The sequence below is a fragment of the Panthera onca genome, chromosome C2 (assembly GCF_046562875.1).
Source record: "Panthera onca isolate mPanOnc1 chromosome C2, mPanOnc1 haplotype 2, whole genome shotgun sequence".
NCBI classification, from domain to species: domain Eukaryota; kingdom Metazoa; phylum Chordata; class Mammalia; order Carnivora; family Felidae; genus Panthera; species Panthera onca.
This window is the reverse complement of record NC_138347.1, coordinates 36,659,462-36,680,295: the sequence shown is the minus strand read 5'-3', so window position 1 is coordinate 36,680,295 and position 20,834 is coordinate 36,659,462. Positions and strand designations below refer to the sequence as shown.

Sequence of the window (20,834 nt, the reverse complement as noted above, 5' to 3'; positions counted from 1 at the left end):
CAATGGTGCAATGGGTTGGACATACCAACACAATTGATTTATGCCATCACAGATGAAGCATGAAAAATGGGTACATGATATGTTATTGACACTAATGTTATTTTCTTTTTGGCTGAAGAAAACTAAATTCTCCAAAGTCAGCAAGATTTTTGTTTTCAATTGCTTATTTGAATACAATGAGTTTTAAAAGTCACCATAAGATGTTACTTATAAAAAATTAGAGGCACCTGGGTGGCTCAGGTGATTAAGCATCTGACTCTTGGTTTCAGCTCAGGTCAAAAATCTCACAGTTTTGTGGGTTTGAGCCCCACATCAGGCTCTGCACTGGCACCAAGGAACCTGCTTTGGATTCTCTCTCCCTTTCTCTCTGCCCCTGGCCCACTTGCACTGTTTCTGTCTCTCTCAAAATAAATAAGTTTTAAAGAAAATTAAAAATTACCACAAATTTTCTGACATTTCTTTTATTGAGAGATATGACTTAGGCCATTTCTCTTGGAAATCTGGAAAATTTCATGACTTCTCAGTGAAACAGAATATCAAGAGGTGACCATGTGCCTGTATCTGGGCCCAATACTTAAGAAAGTAGCAGCAAAGTATCTCTTGGAATATTTACTTTGTGACACTCCCCTTTAGAATCTAACTGCCATATTATAAGAAATCAAAATCTTATGGAGAGGTTATAAAGGTGCTCTTGTGGACAGCATCATAAGAGTTTCCAGACAAGATTACAAATCAACTGCCACAGATGAGTAAGTTCTCTTCAGTGTCCTCTCCTGAGAACACTTCAGATGACTGCAATATCTGACCACAACCACTTGATGTAACCCAAGAGAGAATCACATAGTTGAGTTCAGTCAACCCAGAGAAACACCAAAGAGAACAAACTATTATTTTAAGCCACTGGGGTTGATTTACTTTCTTTGCAGAAGTAGATAACCAAAATTAATCCTTCATATTTTAAAATATTTCCAGTCAGAGTCTCTATTATGTTGATGAAATAGTCACAATAAAGCAAGAGACAGGAGATTTTTTCCCTTTCTGGTACTGGTTAGTTTCATTTTTCTCAAAGTTCTAGAGACAGTGTTTATATCAAGTATCTATTTTCCAAATGCAGGCAATTTTTTATTGTCCACTTAATTCATCAGTAACAAAAGACAGTTGATCTTTTGTCAAATTCTTTAATGCTATGGTTCTAATTTCTCAAGGGCAAATAAAATAAAAAAAAAGGCAACAGCTTGGATTTCACCCATTAAATTGTATGATTATTCATCAGACTCTTCCACATTCTCATTTTGAATATCCAACCTATAGCTTTGATTAATTTACCAGATTATATTTGTTTCTGCTAAAAATCTTTGTAGCTAACTTGTTGTGTTCCTGGATCATTTTTATTAACATTTAATAATTGAGAATCACACCTTTCTCATTACCTCTGAAGCTTCCCTATAATTGTTCACCTTGTAAAAGTCTTCTAATCCACGTGGTCCAAGGACATTTATTCTTTAGTCACTTCTTTTGTTGCTCTAGTATATTCCTCCCAAGGTATGAACATTATTGGAGACCCTTTCACCTGCATTTGGGTTAATATTTGGGAACTTGATAAAGAGATCTTTCACATTCTCCACTCTCTCCACACAGTGAATAAAAGCCTCAAGCTATCATGTACTATGGCCAACGAATTATCACATCTTGAACCACAGACACATCAAATGTTTGACCCTAAAGACCATCTAGCAGTTGCCTCTGTCACTATATATTAACAGGTGCTAAAGCTGTAATATTTCTGAGAATTAATTCAGCCGGTTTTAAAAAATTTCTCCACTGATTTTGGGAAAAGAACCACACAAAAATTTTCCATATAACCAGGTGATTTTTATGATACATTGATTTATCTCCATATATGGATTAAATCATTTACTTAAATATATAAACAAATGTCTATTTCTTTAAATATTATAAATTATATTAATGAAGGGGATATATTATCAATACTTTATGAGAAAAAATAATGCCAACTTCAGTATTAAATTTTACTGGCAAAATAGGTTAATTAGTGGCTCTTACTGTATTTGTACCAATACAGAATTCTGTAGTTCTAAAAAGGCATATGTTTGTTCTGTAAAAGACAAACTGTTGAATAGGGATATAACCAGACACTTGGTTAAATAGCAAACCTTGATTCTATATTAATAAAATATATATTTTCATTAAATATTTGCATTTTGTTTATATTTAAAATGAAGCATATAGGAGCCATCAGTTGTTAGTCAACTAAAAGATCAGATATTACTAGTATGATAGAGAAAGCATAAGCCTTCCATCCACACTGATCTACTTCTTTTCTCTGACATGTATGTTTTACCCTATAAATTTCTTCGTGCAAATTTCTATCTCCCATGTCCCTCCTCTTAAAAGCAGATCAGTTCTCATCTTCTATAGAATTTCTTTGACAGCTAGAATTGAGCACTCTATAGTCAGAACTCATGTGGCATTTTTAATTTTTTATGTGAATTTGCAAGTATGATAAGGCTGGTGTTTCTGAGTCACTAGATAGAATACAAGCCAGTTGAGGGAGACATTAAACCTTATTATATTTTTTGGTTTCATTTACACAGTTTGCCCAAAGATTTAATATAATTATTGAAAAGATATCCACAGACCTTTAAAAACCAGTGAGACACAAAGCTAAAGTGAAAAATGAGATTTATTATATGACATTGTTACTTAAAGCAGGGCATACCTGTTGGAAGAACCATTTTCTCTGACCTTCAAGTCTTCATAAATTTGCCCCGTGCTTCTGATAACCCCTGAGCAGAGAGATGGTCTTGTTATGTCCGATTAAGAAGTTTGTCTTTATTCTCCTCTCAGGGATTCGCTACTGGGAAAACTGACAACATGCTTGCCCATTTCCAAGTGCAAGGAGCAGACAACCAGACCTCTCCAACCCTGAGCAATTACTGAAAGACTGAGTGAAGCAAAGGTAATTTAATTGTCTATCGAGCCTCAGTAGGCCCAGGTTTCAGCTTTGCCTGCATCCATTTCTAGAAAAGGAAAATTTAGCACAGTGCCTTTAATATATTAAGAACTGAAATGTCTGTAGGTTCAAATATAGTATGTGTTGACAATTACCACATACTGGCTTAAAACGACACAAATTTATTCTTTCACCTTTCAAAAGGCTGTGAGTCTGAAATTAAAGTGTTGGTGGGGCCATGCTCTCTCTAAAGGTTTTAGAGGAAGCTCCTTCCTTGCCTCTTCTCAGCTTCTGATGGTATCTGGCAATCTGGCATTACTGGATTTGTAGACACATCACTCTAATCTCTGCCTGCCTTGTCACTTGGTATTCCTCCCTGTGCCATTGTGTCTCTCCTTATGAGGACATAGTTATATTGGATTTAAAGCTCACCTTAATTCAGTATCAACTCAGTTAACTAGATACATCAGATAAAACTTAATCTTTAGGGTGACACAATTCAACAACAACAATATGAGGAGGAAAGATGAAGGAAGGAAGGAAGGAAGGAAGGAAGGAAGGAAGGAAGGAAGAAAGGAAGGATAAAGAGGAAAGAAAGAAAAAATAGAGAAAGGAAAGAAGGAAGAAAAGAAAGAAGAAGGAAGGGAAGGGGAGGAAGGAAGGAAAAGGAAGGAAGGAAGGAAGGGAGAGAGGAAGAGAAAAAGAAGTGCTGGAGAAGAAAAGTTGGAGGAAAATGTGAGAGTCAGTGTTTTTGAATTGTTGGGAAAAAAATTTAATTTGAACTGGTTTTCTTTGATTTTTCTTGGAAAGGGGAGGGTCTTTTTGAGCAGTTACAGTTTATTAGAGAGAAAGGAAGTAGAGAACATAAATTTTTATCTTGGATGATGATCTCCTAGAGAACAGAAATTCAGCTATTCACTGTGTAATCCATTAGGATATTGAATAACATCAAGATTATGTGTAGAATTCAGAAAATGTGTTTTAAATGACAAATACTCATAAATTAATAATACACTTTATGAATGGTATCTTCATCTGACTAAAGACTGGATTAACTTTTTCCAATTTCATAGCCAAACTACTTCTTTTAATGTCATAAAATATTAACTTCATAAAATATTAGATTGGAGGGATGCCTAGGTGTCCCAATCAGTTAAATGTTGACTCTTGATTTTGGCTCAGGTTATGATCCCAAGGTCGTGAGTTGGAGCCCCATGTGGGGCTGTGCATTGAGTGCAGAGTCTGCTTTGGATCTTCTCTCTCTGCCCCTCCCCCCCCACTTGCATGCACTCACTCTGTCTCTCAAAAAAAAAAATTAGATTGGATGATACATAGAATTAAATATAATTATATTAACATGTTGATGCTTAAGAACATTTACAAAACATTTTAAAATGCCTCCAATTCTGCCACTTGAGCACAATAATTATCTCCATTATATCTGGTATCATTTTTATGAAATATACAAATATTTGAATTTTTTTAATGTTTATCTTTATTTTTGAGACAGAGAGAGACAGAGCATGAGCAGGGGAGGGGCAGAGAGAAAGGGAGACACAGATCTGAAACAGGCTCCAGGCTCTGAGCTGTCAGCACAGAGCCCGACGCGGGGCTCCAACTTGTCAACTGCGAGATCATGACCTGAGCTGAAGTCAGATGCTCAACCGACTGTGCCACCTAGGTGCCCCAAAATATACAAGTGTTTAATATAGTGGTTTCAAATGATTATTTTGTTAGTTTCTGAATATAAATACAAAATTTAAATTAAATTTCAGATTGTTTTATGACCATAAATATAATATGATTTTATTTCTTTTAATTACTGCTAAAACTTAAGGAAAAATAGATTAGTCATCAAATTTATTCAGTTTGGTTTTATTCTAGTTTTTAAAGTCTCTTATTTCAAGATTTTAAAAATATAATTTAACAACATATTCATGTTATAGTCATCAAATGAAGGAATGACATTGGTAACTAATTTGAAATTCTGATATTTTGTTTTTATTTTAGGTCATTTCCACAACAAAGAAATTTAATTTTTTAACCATATGGCATTTTATTTTTGCATGTTTCTATATAAAACAAGGAAGTTAAGGATGCTCAGCTGATATTATTTTCATGTTTTTAAAAAATATTTCTACTTTTATAGTTTTTAATAGATGACATCTTACCTTGTGCTGTAAACATGAAGCTGTTCTTTAATTTAAACTGTTTATTTGAGATAATGTACTTGAGATAATAGATTATCATGCAATTTTAAGAAGTAATATAGAGGGGTCCCTTGTAGCCGTTACCTGTTCCCCCAATAATATTATCTTGCAAAATTATAGTACAGTAGCACAATCAGAATAATAATATTGTGATAAATCAAAATACAAAATATTTCCATCATCTCAAGTATCTCTCATATTGCTGTTTGTAACCACAATCACTTCTCTCCAGCCACCACCCCATTCCTTAAATTCTGGCAACCACTAATAAGTTGTCCATTTCTATAATATTTTCAGGTCAAGAATCTTATTATATAAATGGAATAATACAAAATGGAAAACCTTAGGGATTGGCTTCTTTCATTGAGCAAAATTCTATGGAGATTCCATCAGGTTTATAAATGTATCAATAGATTGTTCTTATTTCTGACTAGTATTCCCTGGTATGGATATAACAAAGTTTGCTTAGCCATTCACCACATAGAAAACATCCCAGCTTTTGGCTATTAAGAATAACACTGCAATATTCTTGTACAGGTTTTGATGGAAACATAAATTTTATTTCTCTGGGATAAATGATGAGGAGTGTAACTGTGGGACTGTATGGTAGTTGCATGTTCAGTTTTTTTAAAAAACTGCCAACTGTTTTCCAGAATGGTTATACCATTTTACATTCCCATCAGAAATGTGTGAGTGATCCAGTTTCCCACATTCTCTCTTGCATTTGGTGTTGTCACTATTTTTTTTTTATTTTAGTTATTCTGATGGGCATAGAGTGATATTTCATTTGCATTTCCCTAACATCTAATAATGTTGCACATCTTCCCAGGTGTTCTTTTTCTGTTATGCGTTCTCTTCTATTAAGTGTCTCTTCATGTCTTTTGTCCATTTTCTTTTTTTTTTTTACATTTATTTATTTTTTGAGAGACATAGAGTGGCAGAGCATAAGTTGGGGAGGGGCAGAGAGAGAAGGAGACACAGAATCCGAAGCAGGCTCCAAGCTGTCAGCACAGAGCCTGACGTGGGGCTCAAGCTCACAAACCATGAAATCATGACCTGAGCCGAAGTCGGATGCTTAACCGACTGAGCCACCCAGGTGCTCTTGTCAATTTTCTAATTTGGTTATTTTCACTAGAAAGCTTGGAGAGTTCCTTATATACTCTAGATTGTAATATTTTGTTGGATATAAGGTTTTCGAATATTCTTTCCACTCTGTAAATTGCCTTTTGTTCTATTAACAGATTATTTCAAATAGCAAACATTTTTAATTTTAATGCAGTTTAATTTATTGGTCTTTTCCCTTTATTAATTATACTTTTGGTTTCAATTCTAGAGACTGAACTTGTAAGAACTTGTTACCTTGCTCTAGATTCCAAAGTATTCTCTCTCTTTTTTCATAGCCTATACTCTCATAAGTTTACATTTTATATTTAAATCTGTGATCCATTTTGTGTTAATTTTATATAAGGTATGATATGTGACTGAAGTTTTTTTCTTTTTCTTTTTTGGGATATGGATGTTCAACAACCCATTTTTGAAAAGACTATCCTTCCTCAATTGCCTTTTTACCTTTGTCAAAAATTAATTGAGAATATTGGTGGGATATGTCTGAATTCTTTGTTCTGTTGCATTGATCTATGTTTCTCTTCCTCTGCCAATACTACAGACTCTTGATTACTGTAGCTATATAACAAGTTTTGAAATTTAGTAGATTGATTTTTCCCCTTCATGCTTATTTTTTAAAATGACTTTGCTGCATTATATCTTTGCCTTTCCATATAGATTTTATGATAAACTTGTCCATATGTACAAAAAAATCTTGAGGGAATTATCCTAGCAATTGTATTAAATCTGTGGATCAATTTGGAGAGAATCAACATCTTTACTATGTTGAGTTTTCCAGTCCATAGATACAGAATGTCTCCCCATTTATTTTCATCCTGTATTTCTTACATCACCTTCATGTGGTTTGCAGCCTACAAGCTCTGTATAGGTTTGATATATTTACATTTAAGTATTTCATTTTTTTATGTAGTTGCAAATGATATTGAACTTTTAATTTCACTTTGTGTATGCTTATTGCTAGCATATATTAATACCATTTTTTAAGAATTAACAGATTTGGGTGACATCAGCAAGATAGTAGACTAGGAAGTTTCAGTCCTTATTCTCCCACAAAAGCATTAAATAAACCATTAGAGACTGGTGGAAATAACTTTATGGGATCTCTGGAAGTCATTCAAAGACCTACAGCAACAACAACAACAAAAAATTCTCAACCAAGAAAACACCATTCAAAATAGTAGGAAATTTTATGAGATTTTTACTCAGACTTCCCTAAACCATTTTCTATGGTGGCATGGCATAGTTTGGAGGAATCATACTCAGCAGTGTAGTAAAAAAAATTATAAACCAAATGGGATTTATTCCTGGAATGGAAGGATGTTTCAGCATACTAAAATCAATCAACATAGTACACCACGGTAACAGAATGATGAAAAACAACAACAAAAACACATGCTCACCTGAATTGATGCTGGGAAAGCATTTGACAAAATTCAACAATCTTTCAGGATAAAAACACTCAACAACAGACTAAGAAATAGAAGAAAAATACATCAATATTATAAAGATCATACTTGAAAAATCCTCAGTGAACATCATACTTGATGGTGAAGGGCTAAAATATTTTCTTATAATCCTGTAATATCAGCAACAGGACAAGGCTACTTGCTTTTGCCACTTATATTCAACATAGTACTGGAAGTCCCAGGCAGAGAAATTAGTCTAGAAAAATGAAGAAAATTCAAATTGGAAAGTAAAAAATTAACACTATCTCTGTACACAGAGGATATGATCCTTTATGTAGAAAACTGTAAAAGCTACACACACACACACACACACACACACACATCTGTTAGAATAAAAAAGTAATAATTCAGCAAGGTTGCAGGATACAAAATCAGTTCATAAAAAATCAGTTTCATTTGTATACTTGAACCATGAAAAATATGAAAACAACATAAATAAAGCTATTCCATTTACAGTAGCATCAAAAAAGAATAAAGTGCTCAGAAATGAATTTAACCAAGGAAGTAAAAGACATGTACAGAAAACTCTAAAATGTTGGCTGAAAGAAATTAAAGAAGACACCAACAAATGAAAAGGCATCCAATGTTTATGGATTAGATGACTTAAATTTCTTAAAATGTCAGTACCACCCAAAGCAATCCATGATTCAGTTGAATCTCTATCAAAATTACATTTTTTGCAGAAAAAAAAATCCTAATATTAATATGAAATCTCAAGAGAACCCAAGTTGCTAAAATTACCTTGAAAAAGAAGAACAAAGTTAGAGGTCTCACATTTCCTGATTTCAAAACCTCTTACAAAATTAAGTAATATAATAGTATGTAGTACTGATATAAAGGCAGACATATATACCAATAGAATAGAATAGAGATCCCAGAAATAATCCCTCACATATATGTTTAAACAATTTTAACGAGATTGCTAAGATTATTCAATGGGAAAAGAACAGTGTTTTCAACAAATAATTTTGAGAAAACTGGATATCCACATGGAAAAGAATGAAATTGGACCATTAACTTACACTATATACAAAAATTAATTCAAAATAGATCAAAGACCTAAGTGAAAACACTAATACTATAGCACTCTTAGAGGAAAATACATGGGATACCTTCACACTAGATATGGCGATGATTTCTTGGATATGACACCAAAGCACAGCCAACAAAAATAAAAGTAGATAAATTAGGTTATATCAAAATTAAAAACTTTGGTGCATAACAGTACACTATCAACAGGGTGAAAAGACTACCCATAGAAGGGAAAAAATACTTGCAAATAATATATCTCATAAACAGTGACACTCAGAAAATAAAAAGAGCTCCTGTGACTAAAAAAATATAAATCCCATTTAAAAATGGGCAAATGATTTGAATAGACATTTCTACAGAGAAAATATATAAATGGCCCATAAGCACATGAAAAGGTGCTCAAAATCACTAATCATTAGGAGAATACAAATCAAACAAAGAGATACCACTTAACATCCATTAGGATGGCTATTATTAAAACACAAAACAAAACAGAAAATAATTGTTGACAATGATGTGGAGAAATTGTACCTTTTGTGTATTGTTGATAGGAAGGTAAAATAGTGCAGCTGCTATGGAAAACAATATGGCAGGCAATTCCTCAAAAAGTTAAAACTGAAGTTTCCATGTGATTCAGTTATTCTACATCTGAGAATACCCACAAGAATTGAAATCTGAGAATCAAACAGATATTTGTATACCCATGTTTATAGGAGAATTATTAGCCAAAAAAGATGGAAATAACCCAAGTTGCTTTCCATTCATTGATGGATGGAAGAGATAAACAAAATGTGTTGTATACATGAAATGGGATATCATTCAGCCTTAAAAATGAAGGAATTCTTGGCACATGCTACAAATAGATAAACCTTAAAGAAATTATGCTAAGAGAAATAAGACAATAATAAAAGGACAAATTCTGTATGATTCTGCTTGTATGATGTAATAGTCAGGGATTGCAAACAATCACATATCTAGTAGGCTGGAGAGTCAGGGAAGAGTTGGTATTGTAGTTCAAATATGAAGGCAGTCTGAAAGCAGAATTCTCTTGTCCTCAAGGGACCTCAGTCTTTCTCTTAAGGCTTTCAGTTGATTAGATAAGACCCACTCACATGATCAAGAGTAATCTGCTTTACTCAAAGTCTAGTGATTTAAATGTTAATCTCATTTTAAAAATACCATCATACAAACATTTAGAATATTGTTTGACCAAATATCTTGGTACTTTGCCCTAGGCATGTTGACACACAAAATTAAATATTACAAGTCCACCTCTTAGAAATTTGGCACCCATATGCATTTCTTTAAATAATACGTAGTCTCTAAATAAAGACAATAACAAGGCCATACTTGTACTTATCATAATATAATAACCCTGTGTATAACCAAAATACACTAAGCCTTTCTCCAGAAGTTAATGAGAAGTCCTTGGAAGATTTTTCACTCTCCCTTGTCCTGTAACTTAAATGCTATGAAGTAAAATTAATGATGTTTACCAGTATTTAAAGTACATTTAGCAATTTTTAACTATGAAGTAAAGTTAACAGCATTTAACTTAATGGTGTTAAGTAAAATTAACAATATTTAGCAGTAAATTTAACAATATTTAACAATATATATACTATTTATTTATATACTATAATGTAGTGTCACTTTACCTGGAAATAAGACCTAAACCTTCATTCCTGAAGGGTATGGGCTATTAGTAGTTCTGCCTGAATTGGGTTGCTTTATTTTTCCATTGATTTTAATCATAGGGCATAATGATACTAAGAGACAGCCTAAGGGATCTCCTGTACTTCTATATACTCTTCCTTACCTCCAATGTGGAGTTGCAATCCATTTTTTCCGGAGTTGTTCAGTATCACACACCCCAGCCAGCTTAGTAACTCTCTTCTTTGCCTGTTGATTCAGAATTATGAGGAACCCAAAGTGACCAGGTAGCAGTCTTAACTTCCAGTCCAATGGAATTATTATTATGTCTTGCTAGGAGTATCCCTCCATTTGGAACTAAGACCTCTAGGCCAGCAGAATGTAAAATCATGAAATCAGGAAACAAAATTTTTCCTAGGGGTTTCTTATGGTAATATAAGTGGTGTCATTCCCATTTCTACCTCTTTATTCCTGGATCCATGAATCTTGGATATTGGAGAAAGAGCACCATTTATTAGAGCTTATTCAGAGCATTTACCATCTCTTAGAGAACCTTGGCCCAACCTTGCAAGATATTGCAACCTAGCTGGCACTATAATTGGACCTTCAAAGGGCCATTACACAATTTTATCAAGCCAGCTGCTTCAGGATGGTGGGGAACATAAGACCAGTTAATTTCATGAGCATGGGTCCATGGCAGTACTACTGCATTTGCTATCAACAGTTTCTTGATCAGAAGCAATGCTAGGTGGAATACGATAATAATGGATAAGATATTCTATAAATCCACAGATAGCAGGTTTTGTAGAAGCATTGCATGCAGGAAATGCAAATCTGTATCAAGAATGTGTTTGTTCCAGTAAGAACAAAATGCTGCCCCTTCCATGATGGAAGCAATCCAGTGTAATCAACCTGCTTAGCTTCTCAAATCTGTATCTTTATGTCTCTTGCCAAAAATAGGAAGTTCTCAGGCATTATTTTTTCAAATACATTTATTTATTTATTTATTTATTTATTTATTTATTTATTTATTTATCTCCACCGTCTTTTTTTCTCTTTCTGGAACCAATGGCATGAATGTTATGCATTTTTTTGTTATGATCGCATAGGTTTCTAGTCTGCTTTTTACATTTGATTTTCTCTCTTGCTCACATTGATTAGTATCTCTTTCTCTATGTTCTCATTTATTGATTACTTCTTTTTCTTTCTTTGCTGAAGCTTTCTATTTTTATATTTGTTTCAAAGATATTCATAATTAGTCATGGAAACACTTTTATTGTGGCTGCTTTAAAATAATGGTCACATAAATCTTCCATTAGTGTCATTTCGATGATGGCATCTATTGATTCTCTTTTTACATTCATTTTGAGATCTTCCTGTTTCTTCATATAACAGGTTATTTTTTACTGAAACCCAAGACATTTTGGATATTATAAGACTTGATCTTATCTAAACTTTTTGCTTTAGCTAGCTATTTGACACCCGTTCAAAGGACTGGGAGGAAGGGAAACATCACCATGATATTTCCAGGTAGACTTAAATGTCTAGATTCGCTGCTTGGCCTCTGCTATATTCAAGGTGGTAGGTCTTTTCATTGCCACTTAGCAGGAATGGGATTTCTGTCTTCGTATGTATTCTTCACTGATACCACATCAGGGCTGTCCTTGCTGCCTCTAAGTGATGATAAAAGACCAGAATCTTACTGACCTTTCTCTGACAGCATCCTAGTGAGGTGTCCATGTATCTCATTATACCCTTATGAAGATGGAATTCCAAGCTCCCCAGTTGGGCTTTGTTGGCATGGGTGGTGATGGGGCAACTGTTTCTTATGGTGTTCAGCAGAGTATATTGTGTATTATCTAAAAATTGTCTTTCTTGAAAAGTTGCCCCTTTCCTGGTCCTTTGGCTAGAAAAAGCAAGCATTTGTTTGGATTTTTTTTCTTTTTTTTCTATGTCCACTGTCATTTCCAGGTTGTTGGCTTCTTTACCTCCATATCTGGAATACGTGAGACAAAAAGAATATCCAAGGAACTCACCATAGCAATATTTTTCTGGTCTCAATGTCCCTAGATGAGTTGGCTTCTTCTCTCCTCCTTTCAGAATTTTCATGTGTTGTTTTGTATGTAATATTCAGGATTTTTAGTTGTATTGGTGGGAAAAGTAGAAGAAAGTATGGCTATTTCCTCTCTCCAGATGCAGAAGTTCTCCAATCAGTTTAAGCTTTTGCATTTAATGGTATCTTTAAGATATATAATAAATATTTCTTTGTAATTTATTTTTTCCTTGTAATAATTTGTTATATAGATAGTACCATTTTTTCCTTAACAAGAGATAATCCTTATTTGCTAATATTAATATTAGGTATTAAAAATTAATGATAATATACATGTTTAAATTTAATTCCTTTTAACAAGTATCTTTTCATAAAATGACATTTATTTATATTTATTGATACCAAAGCAGCCAACTTAACAATGGGAATAATTTAATAATAAATTATCAGCTTGTTTTATTTGTTAAAATTAGACCAACCAAACTTTTTTTTAGTTAGGTTAATTTTATGTTTGAGTTAATTATCAGGCCATTTTGGTTTTCAAAACTTTGCAGTCTACCAGAAAAAAGAAACTATATACTTTTATAGTTGTAATTTTAGTTTTTCTCTTTTATGAGAGACCTTTTAGCTTTTATATGCATCATGTGAAAAACATAAAGCCATGGGCCACAAAAACAGACCAAACCCTACTCACTTTCTACATGGATATTAGTGACAATAAGATTTACTTCTGATCCATACTTATTTTCCAAACCAAGAGCTAACCTAGGGAAATTTCATATTTCATTTTGGTCTTAATGTGCTCAACTTTGTCATAAAATCTAAGATTTTAAAAGCAAGATTTTCTTGGAAGATAGTTAGGACTTATATTTCCACTGATCAAGTCTTAGAAAGGGTGAAGGCTCTTTTAGAGGCTGTATTCTATTAAAAAAAAAAGTGTAGGGCCATCTGGGTGACTCAGGTCATGATCTCACAATTTGTGAGTTTAAGCCCTGTGTTGGGCTCTTTGCTGAAAGTTCAGAGCCTGGAGCCTGCTTCAGATTCTGTGTCTCCTTCTCTCTTTGCCCCTCCTCTGCTCATGGTCCCTGTCTCTCTCTCTCTCTGTCTCAAAATAAGTAAACATTGTTTATTTTTTTTTTCTAAAGTGTAAATGCCATGGGGGACAAAGATCTGTTTAAAAGAGATAAAAGGGGGAGGGTGTCGCAAGAGCATCAAAGTGATTGTTAAGTGTCGCTGTACTGGATAGGCATAGAATTTGGAGAATGAAGTTTTAATGGTTTGACATCTTGGAATCATTTATAAAGTATCTGGTCATGATCTTGAGGTTTGTGGGTTTGAGCCCCGCATCGGGCTCTGTGCTGACAGTTCGAAGCCTGGAGCCTGCTTCGGGTTCTGTGTCTCCCTCTCTCTCGCCCCTCCCCCGCTTGTGCTGTCTCTCTCTGTCTCTCAAAAATAAATAAATGTAAAAAAAAATTATAAAAAAAATCTTTTTCTGTTAAATAATCTCTATTCTCCAACATGGTGCTCAAACTCATGACCCTGAGATCAAAAGTCACATGCTCTACCAACTGAGCCAGCTAGGCATCCCCTAAATTTTGACATTTTACATGGCAAGTGTATTCGTTCCATTTTTCTCTTGGTCTATGACCTGAAGTCTCAATAGGCGTTTAGATGCCCATTTTTTTTTCTAAAAGAACAGAGTTTAAAATGATCATCTCCATTGTATGCATAATATCTGCTAAGTAGTTTGTGCTCAAGGTATATGCTAGGAAAAATACAGATGAGAACATTACATTCTTATTGTTTTATCCCATTACTACTACACTCATCCATTTCTTAATTGATTGTATTTCTATTGAAAACATTTTAATGTCTTTCCATTACCTTTAGAACATAATTTAAATTCATACATTTGTTATTCCAGGACTTCCATTAGGTTAAAATATATCTTCTGATTTTACTTTCAGTGATTAAGCTATTTGTAATAATCATGATGATGATGATGATAGTAATAATAATGATGTCTAGGCATATATAACATTTGCCAGACATTATTCTGAGCCTTTTACATGTATTAAAATTTTAATTTTAATTTAATCCTTATTTAAATTAAATTAAATTTAATCTTTATTTAATTTGTCCCTATTCAAAGAGGCACATACAATTATATTCACCACTTTATACAAGAGGCAACTGAAGCAGAGATTACCTAAATAACTTGCTCAAACTTACAGAGATTGTTGAAGAAGGTATAAAGAAAATGTGGCCACCAGGAAACCTGCAAGCTGGACCCTTGCAATTGGGAGGCTGTCTAGCCCCTCTTGTATCCTTGGGTTGTGTGATCAGCTTGCCTTCCCCACTCCCTGAAGCTGCTCCATGCGTACATTTTAAGATAGAAATGTGGTGTTGACGCTATCTGGACTGGGTACATGATTGAACCCAGTTAAGGCCTCTCTGTAAATGTTTAAGATTCGGATGAGTGGGTGTGGAGATCTACTGGTCTTGTGGCCACCTGACTTAGCCTCATAAGTAAGTTCCCTTGCTTATTAAACCTGCTACCTACTAACATGAAGTGGACTGCCTCTTTCCGTGGTACGTCTTTGCCTTCCAAGTATGGGGGGCTAGTTTCAGACTACACCAGGGAGTGCCAGAGGAGGTTTTGATCTAACAGAGAAGTTAGATGAGCTGGATTTGAAGAGAGCATCTCTCTCCAGAATCTGTGCCATTACCCTCTACATTCAAGTGCCTCTCTAAACTAAAGATTTGCTGTATATTATCAGTATGTCGAAATTCACTGTTTATTAAAAATCATATATTCTCAATATTTAATGTTTTAAAGTGAAAAATCCTATGAGATTGTTAAAAGTCTTGTAAAGTTTCCTCTTTTCCGCAAAACCTTCCATGGTCTAAGTTTGATGTATTCTCTCCTCCCCAGTGATCATGTATCTATTTTTATTTACCTTAGAGGACATAGTGCTTTCTAGCTTGGATCATAGAGATTTATAAAAATATTCAATAGATCGTAATGTTTTTGAAAGTTAGAATGTCATTTATGCATTAATTTTCTTAACCTTACACAGCTAGTAGTTACTAATTCTCCATTCATATCCCAAATCTCCTTTCTTTATCTTCATTGATGGGTTAACACATTACTGTGATAAAATTTTACTTCTATCATTAATATTCTATTTTTCCTTTATTATATATTTTTATATTCTATAAACTATACAATATTATCTAAGTGAAACTTTTTAATGTTTGTTTATTTTTGTGACAGAGAGAGAGAGATAGAGAGAGAGGGAGAAAGACAGAGCACTAGCAGGGGGAGGGGCAGAGAGAGAGGGAGACACAGAATCTGAAACAACCAAGCTCCAGGCTCTGAGCTGTCAGCACAGAACCCGAAGCAAGGCTCGAACCTATGAACTGTGAAATCACGACCTGAGCCGAGGTTGGACGCTTAATTGACTGAGCCACCCAGATGCCCCTAAGTGCAATTCTTAATGTTGGTAAGAATGCAACTAATTGTATGATGGGGCTATAAATTGGTTAACAGTTACTAGGAAATTGTTTTAGTAATATGCATAGAGCCCCCTAATGTGTTATATCCATTACACTTCTAATTTTAAATTTTGGTAATGTTACTAATCCTATTCTGGAACATTATCACAAAGAAATGAGAAAAACAGGAGTTTATATATAGAAATATAAATGTAGTATTATTTCTAATAGTGGAAAATTGAAAACAATCAGAATATTAAGCAAAAAATAAATGTTACTCATTTTGCCATTAAAAACATTGCTAACAAAGATCATTGATATCATGCAAAACTTAACTATACTTTATAAATAAAGTTATGAAAGACATTTATCACAGGCACTCGATATTTTTTCATCTCAAAAATATTTTTAGAACAATTATTAAATTCAAAACCATTAGTAAATTGTGTTTTCATCAGGATTATAGCTTTTAAGTTGAATCTTGATTTAATTTTCTCCAGATGAGATGAATTGCTTTTCCACGTATATGCATGTTATAGTACGTATAGTACGTATTGAAATTTTTAAAATATCTATTAATCCTCTCTTAAACAATATCTGTGATACTGTGGCTGGGAATTGATGTTTTTATTGATACCTTCAGTTCCAAGTAAGAATTGGTCAGACAAAAGTTATTGAATGAATAGATTTTAAATGAAATTCACCTAGTTATTTGCTAATGGACGTCAGTAAGGAGATATCTATAGGCTGCCTCAGCCTTCTGGAAAGTGTTAAACTTTTCTTATGATAACTAATCTAATAATGACCAACAATAGAATGGAAGATTTCATCACAACCTAATAACGAAAACTTTCGTTTTCACAACATTCATTTTGCTCAGCTCACACTTATCAAAGGGCAACCGTCTGATGTCTGCATATCTCAATATTTTCTTTTTTTTTTTTTTTTTTCAACGTTTTTTTATTTTATTTTTGGGACAGAGAGAGACAGAGCATGAACGGGGGAGGGGCAGAGAGAGAGGGAGACACAGAATCGGAAACAGGCTCCAGGCTCCGAGCCATCAGCCCAGAGCCTGACGCGGGGCTCGAACTCACGGACCGCGAGATCGTGACCTGGCTGAAGTCGGACGCTTAACCGACTGCGCCACCCAGGCGCCCCATCAATATTTTCTTAACCTAACAGTAATACAAAATGCAGGCCAAAGTAAAATGTAGGTCACAGTTGATGCTTCTAAACATGTCTTGGCACAAATATTAGAAAAATATCTACTTCTAAAATCATGAGAAGAAAATTAAGCAGAAACATGTTCATCATTTCAATAAACATCATTCAGATGTTTGTTCTTATTTTTTTTTGTACATGAAAAGGACAGAAATGTATTTGCTTATAATAAACTTTGCTCCGTCCCCAACTACTTTCTCAAAGACCTTTTATGAAATTTATTCTATTTCTTCTTTGAAATTTGATACAGTTTATAACCATCTGGGGATATTTTCTTTGTGAGAATAATTTGATTATGAGTTCTTTTTAAAGAATATATAGCTATTCAGATGTCTACTTTTTTAATTTTGGTAAGCTGTGTTTGTAGGAATTGTCTGTTCTATTCAAGTTATTGAACTTATTTTGCAAATAGGTGTTCATAATATTTTTCACTTTATCTTTTTTTTTTCATTCTGTTTTTTATTTAAAGTCATATATAAGATGACTTTATTCCTGCATCTTCCCAATTGTTGCTTCCTTATATTTGCCCTTTTCCTTTCCCACTTGGTGAGATTTGCCTTTACGTTCAAGGATCTTTTTGCAGTTAGTTTTAGTCTAGTGATAACCACCTTGCTAGGGTGAATGCCCACATGGACATTTGTGCCATCTACCATCTCTCGCTGCACTTGTTCAATGTAGATTATGTATTTCTTCCTGCACACCTGGACTAATTGCCAATTTGTGTGTTTTCACAAAACTTGTATATCATCATCCTTTCAAATGGGCATGGGTAGAACATTGTACTTCTGTATCAGCTCTTTGCAAAGAGCAGAAAACATAATCTTGCTGCAAATGTAGGAAGGTGAATTTAAATGCCTGTTACAGTTCTTGCTTGAGTCAGAAGTCACAAAGGGATTGAAATTTATTTTGGCTGCCGGTGCTTCCTTCATCCATGGCTGCAAAAGAAAAGAGCTCACTTTATCCTTTTAATGTCTGTGAGATCTATGGTAATATCTATCCTCTCTTACATTTCCTATTTTCCTTTTTCTCTGTTTCTTTTTTTGCTTAGTCTCTAAGGGATTATTTAATTTTGTTAAACTTTTCAAAGTACTACAATTTTTATTCTACATTTTCTCCAATACTTGTTATGGTCAGTCTTTTTAATTTAGCCATACTAGTGAGTGTTAATAACTAATTACATTGAACATTTTTATATGTTTGATTGCAATCCATATTCTTATAACAGCAAGTAATGTTTAATGAGAAGATAGCAGCACTACACGAGCATTTTGATTTAATTATAAGAAATTATTTATGAAAAAACTGAAAGGACATATATTAAATACAGAAATAGTGGTTTTTAAAAATTCTCAACAACTGGGGCATCTTGGTGGCTCAGTTGGTTGAGCCTTCAAAACCGGCTCAGGTCATGATCTCACAGTGAGGATCATGAGTTCGAGCCCAGGCATCTGGCTTGCTGCTGTCAGCACAGAGCCCACTTTGGATCCTCTGTCCTCCTCTCTCTCCACCCCTCCCCGACTGGCACTCTCTCTCTCTCTGTCTGTTTGTCTCAAAAATAACAAATAAACATTAAAAAATTCTCAATAACAAAAACAATGAAATGTATTACTTAGAGACAGGGAGAGAGAGAAAAAGATGGAGAGAAAAACAGAGAGAAAGACTGGATATGTAATATATTTATTGATTTAAGCGCTAAAGGGAGGCTACCTAAATTACCTTGATATGTTATATTTGTATATGTATATGCTAAGATATATTTTAGTAATAATTTTATACATTTGCATGACTAATTTACTATTTTTTATCTTCTTTCCAGAGTATTTCATCTGTGAAACCTTGACTATAATGAGACTATGCCCACCCTGTGTTTTTCACTTCGTTTTCAGGTAGTTTCTTGTATATATCTTTTTTTTTATAAACTACTTACCTAAACCCTAAATTAATTTATTTCTAAAATATTAGACTTTTTACAACTGAAGTAAATTTCAGATGATTGTTAACTTAAGAATGGTAGTTTTTATTATTTTTTGTACAAGATGTTAATGTTAATTATCATATGTATTTTTCCATAGACCAAGATTGATTTCAACCAGCTACTTTTCAAATTTTACCTTAAAACAGGCCTTTTTGGGAACACTGACAATTGCATTCCCTGTGGAGATGAGGTAAGTCTCAGGAATTCATAAAATATGGCTTCATATCTGAACTGTGCTTTTCAGCCATTTGAAGAAGATGAGCAACTGATGGGCCATGTGCCTTGTTGATAGCAGGCCTCAGTTGGTTTCCTGTTGTTCCCCACCGAGTTCGTAAATCTCATTTATTCTGAAGGACTGTGGAGAGGGATTAAGCCTTCCTGAGAGCAGCAGTGTTGTAAATCAGAGGGCAAAACTAGAAAAATTATCTGTTCTTGCATTATTGGTGCTTGATATTTCCTGGAATATTGACTCAAATTTATTGACTAATGACTGTCTTCTTATGCCTTTAGTTCTTATGCCTTCCTAATACATTTTCTCACTGTTCACTGTTTAGTTTCCAGGCTGTCCAGTGACTTAATTAAATCTTGGAGAATACTTTATTTTCTCCTTCCTCTAAAATGTAATTGTACATTGGTATTAATAGCTCATCTGTTACCCTCTGAAGCAACACAGAATAAACCTAAGCTCTTACTCATGTGGAACATCTTAAATGGTATCAATGCAATGATCAAGTTGCCCTCTAGGTCTTATTTTCAGACTAAATACAACCTGTTTCTTCAACTTTTCTTAACTAGACATAATTTCCTACAATTGAGGTCACCTTTGCTGAGAGTATTCTACTTGTTCACTGTTCCTCCCAAAGTATGTGTGGAGGGTTTCCTTTTCTCCACATCCTCACCAATATTTGTTATCTCATGCCTTTTTGATGACAGCCACCTCAGTAGGTGTGAGGTAATGTCTCATTGTGGTTTTGATTTGCATTTCTCTGAACATTCATTGAACATCTTTTAAATGTGCTGTCGGCCATTTGTATGTCTGTTTTGAGAAAATGTCTATTCAGTTCCTCTGCCCAGTTTTTAATCAGAATGTTGGTTTTTATTGTTGTTGTGGTTGATTTGTATGAATTCATTATATATTTTGGATATTAACCCTTTATCAGATATATTATTTGCAAAGATTTTTCCTATGTCCTAGGTTCCTTTTTATTTTGTTGATTCTTTCTTTTGCTTTGTAGAAGTATTTTAGTTTGATGTGTCCTGCTTATTGATTTGTGCTTCTGTTGCTTGTGCTTTTGGTGTCATATGAAAAAAATCATTGCCAAGACCAGTATCAAGGAAATTTTTCCCTGTTTTTCTTAAATTTCTAGGAACTGTGTGGTTTCAGGTTTTATGGTTAAGTGTTTAATCAATTTTGGATTGATTTTTTGAGTGGTGTAAATTGGAGTCCAGTATCATTTTTCTGTATGTGGATATCCAGTTTTCCCATTTATTGATGAGCCTATCCTTTCCCATTGAATACTCTTGGCTTCCTTCTAAATATTAGTTCACTGTATACGCAAGGGTTTATTTCTGGGGTTTGTGTTCTATTCCCTTAACCTATGTGTCCATTTGTATGCCAGTCCCATAC

General features: G+C 33.9%; 1 long non-coding RNA gene and 1 pseudogene across 1 annotated transcript; one reads left to right on the top strand and one right to left on the bottom strand.

Annotated features, from left to right (window-relative positions):
* The first annotated feature begins 2,876 nt into the window (after positions 1-2,876).
* On the top strand, positions 2,877-19,391 carry LOC144617354 (uncharacterized). Its single transcript, XR_013557756.2, has 3 exons — positions 2,877-2,980; positions 19,049-19,118; positions 19,305-19,391. It is a non-coding gene; the product is annotated as an uncharacterized LOC144617354 (long non-coding RNA).
* LOC132684340 (large ribosomal subunit protein uL24 pseudogene) lies at positions 17,719-18,161 on the bottom strand (annotated as a pseudogene).
* Positions 19,392-20,834: the final 1,443 nt, after the last annotated feature.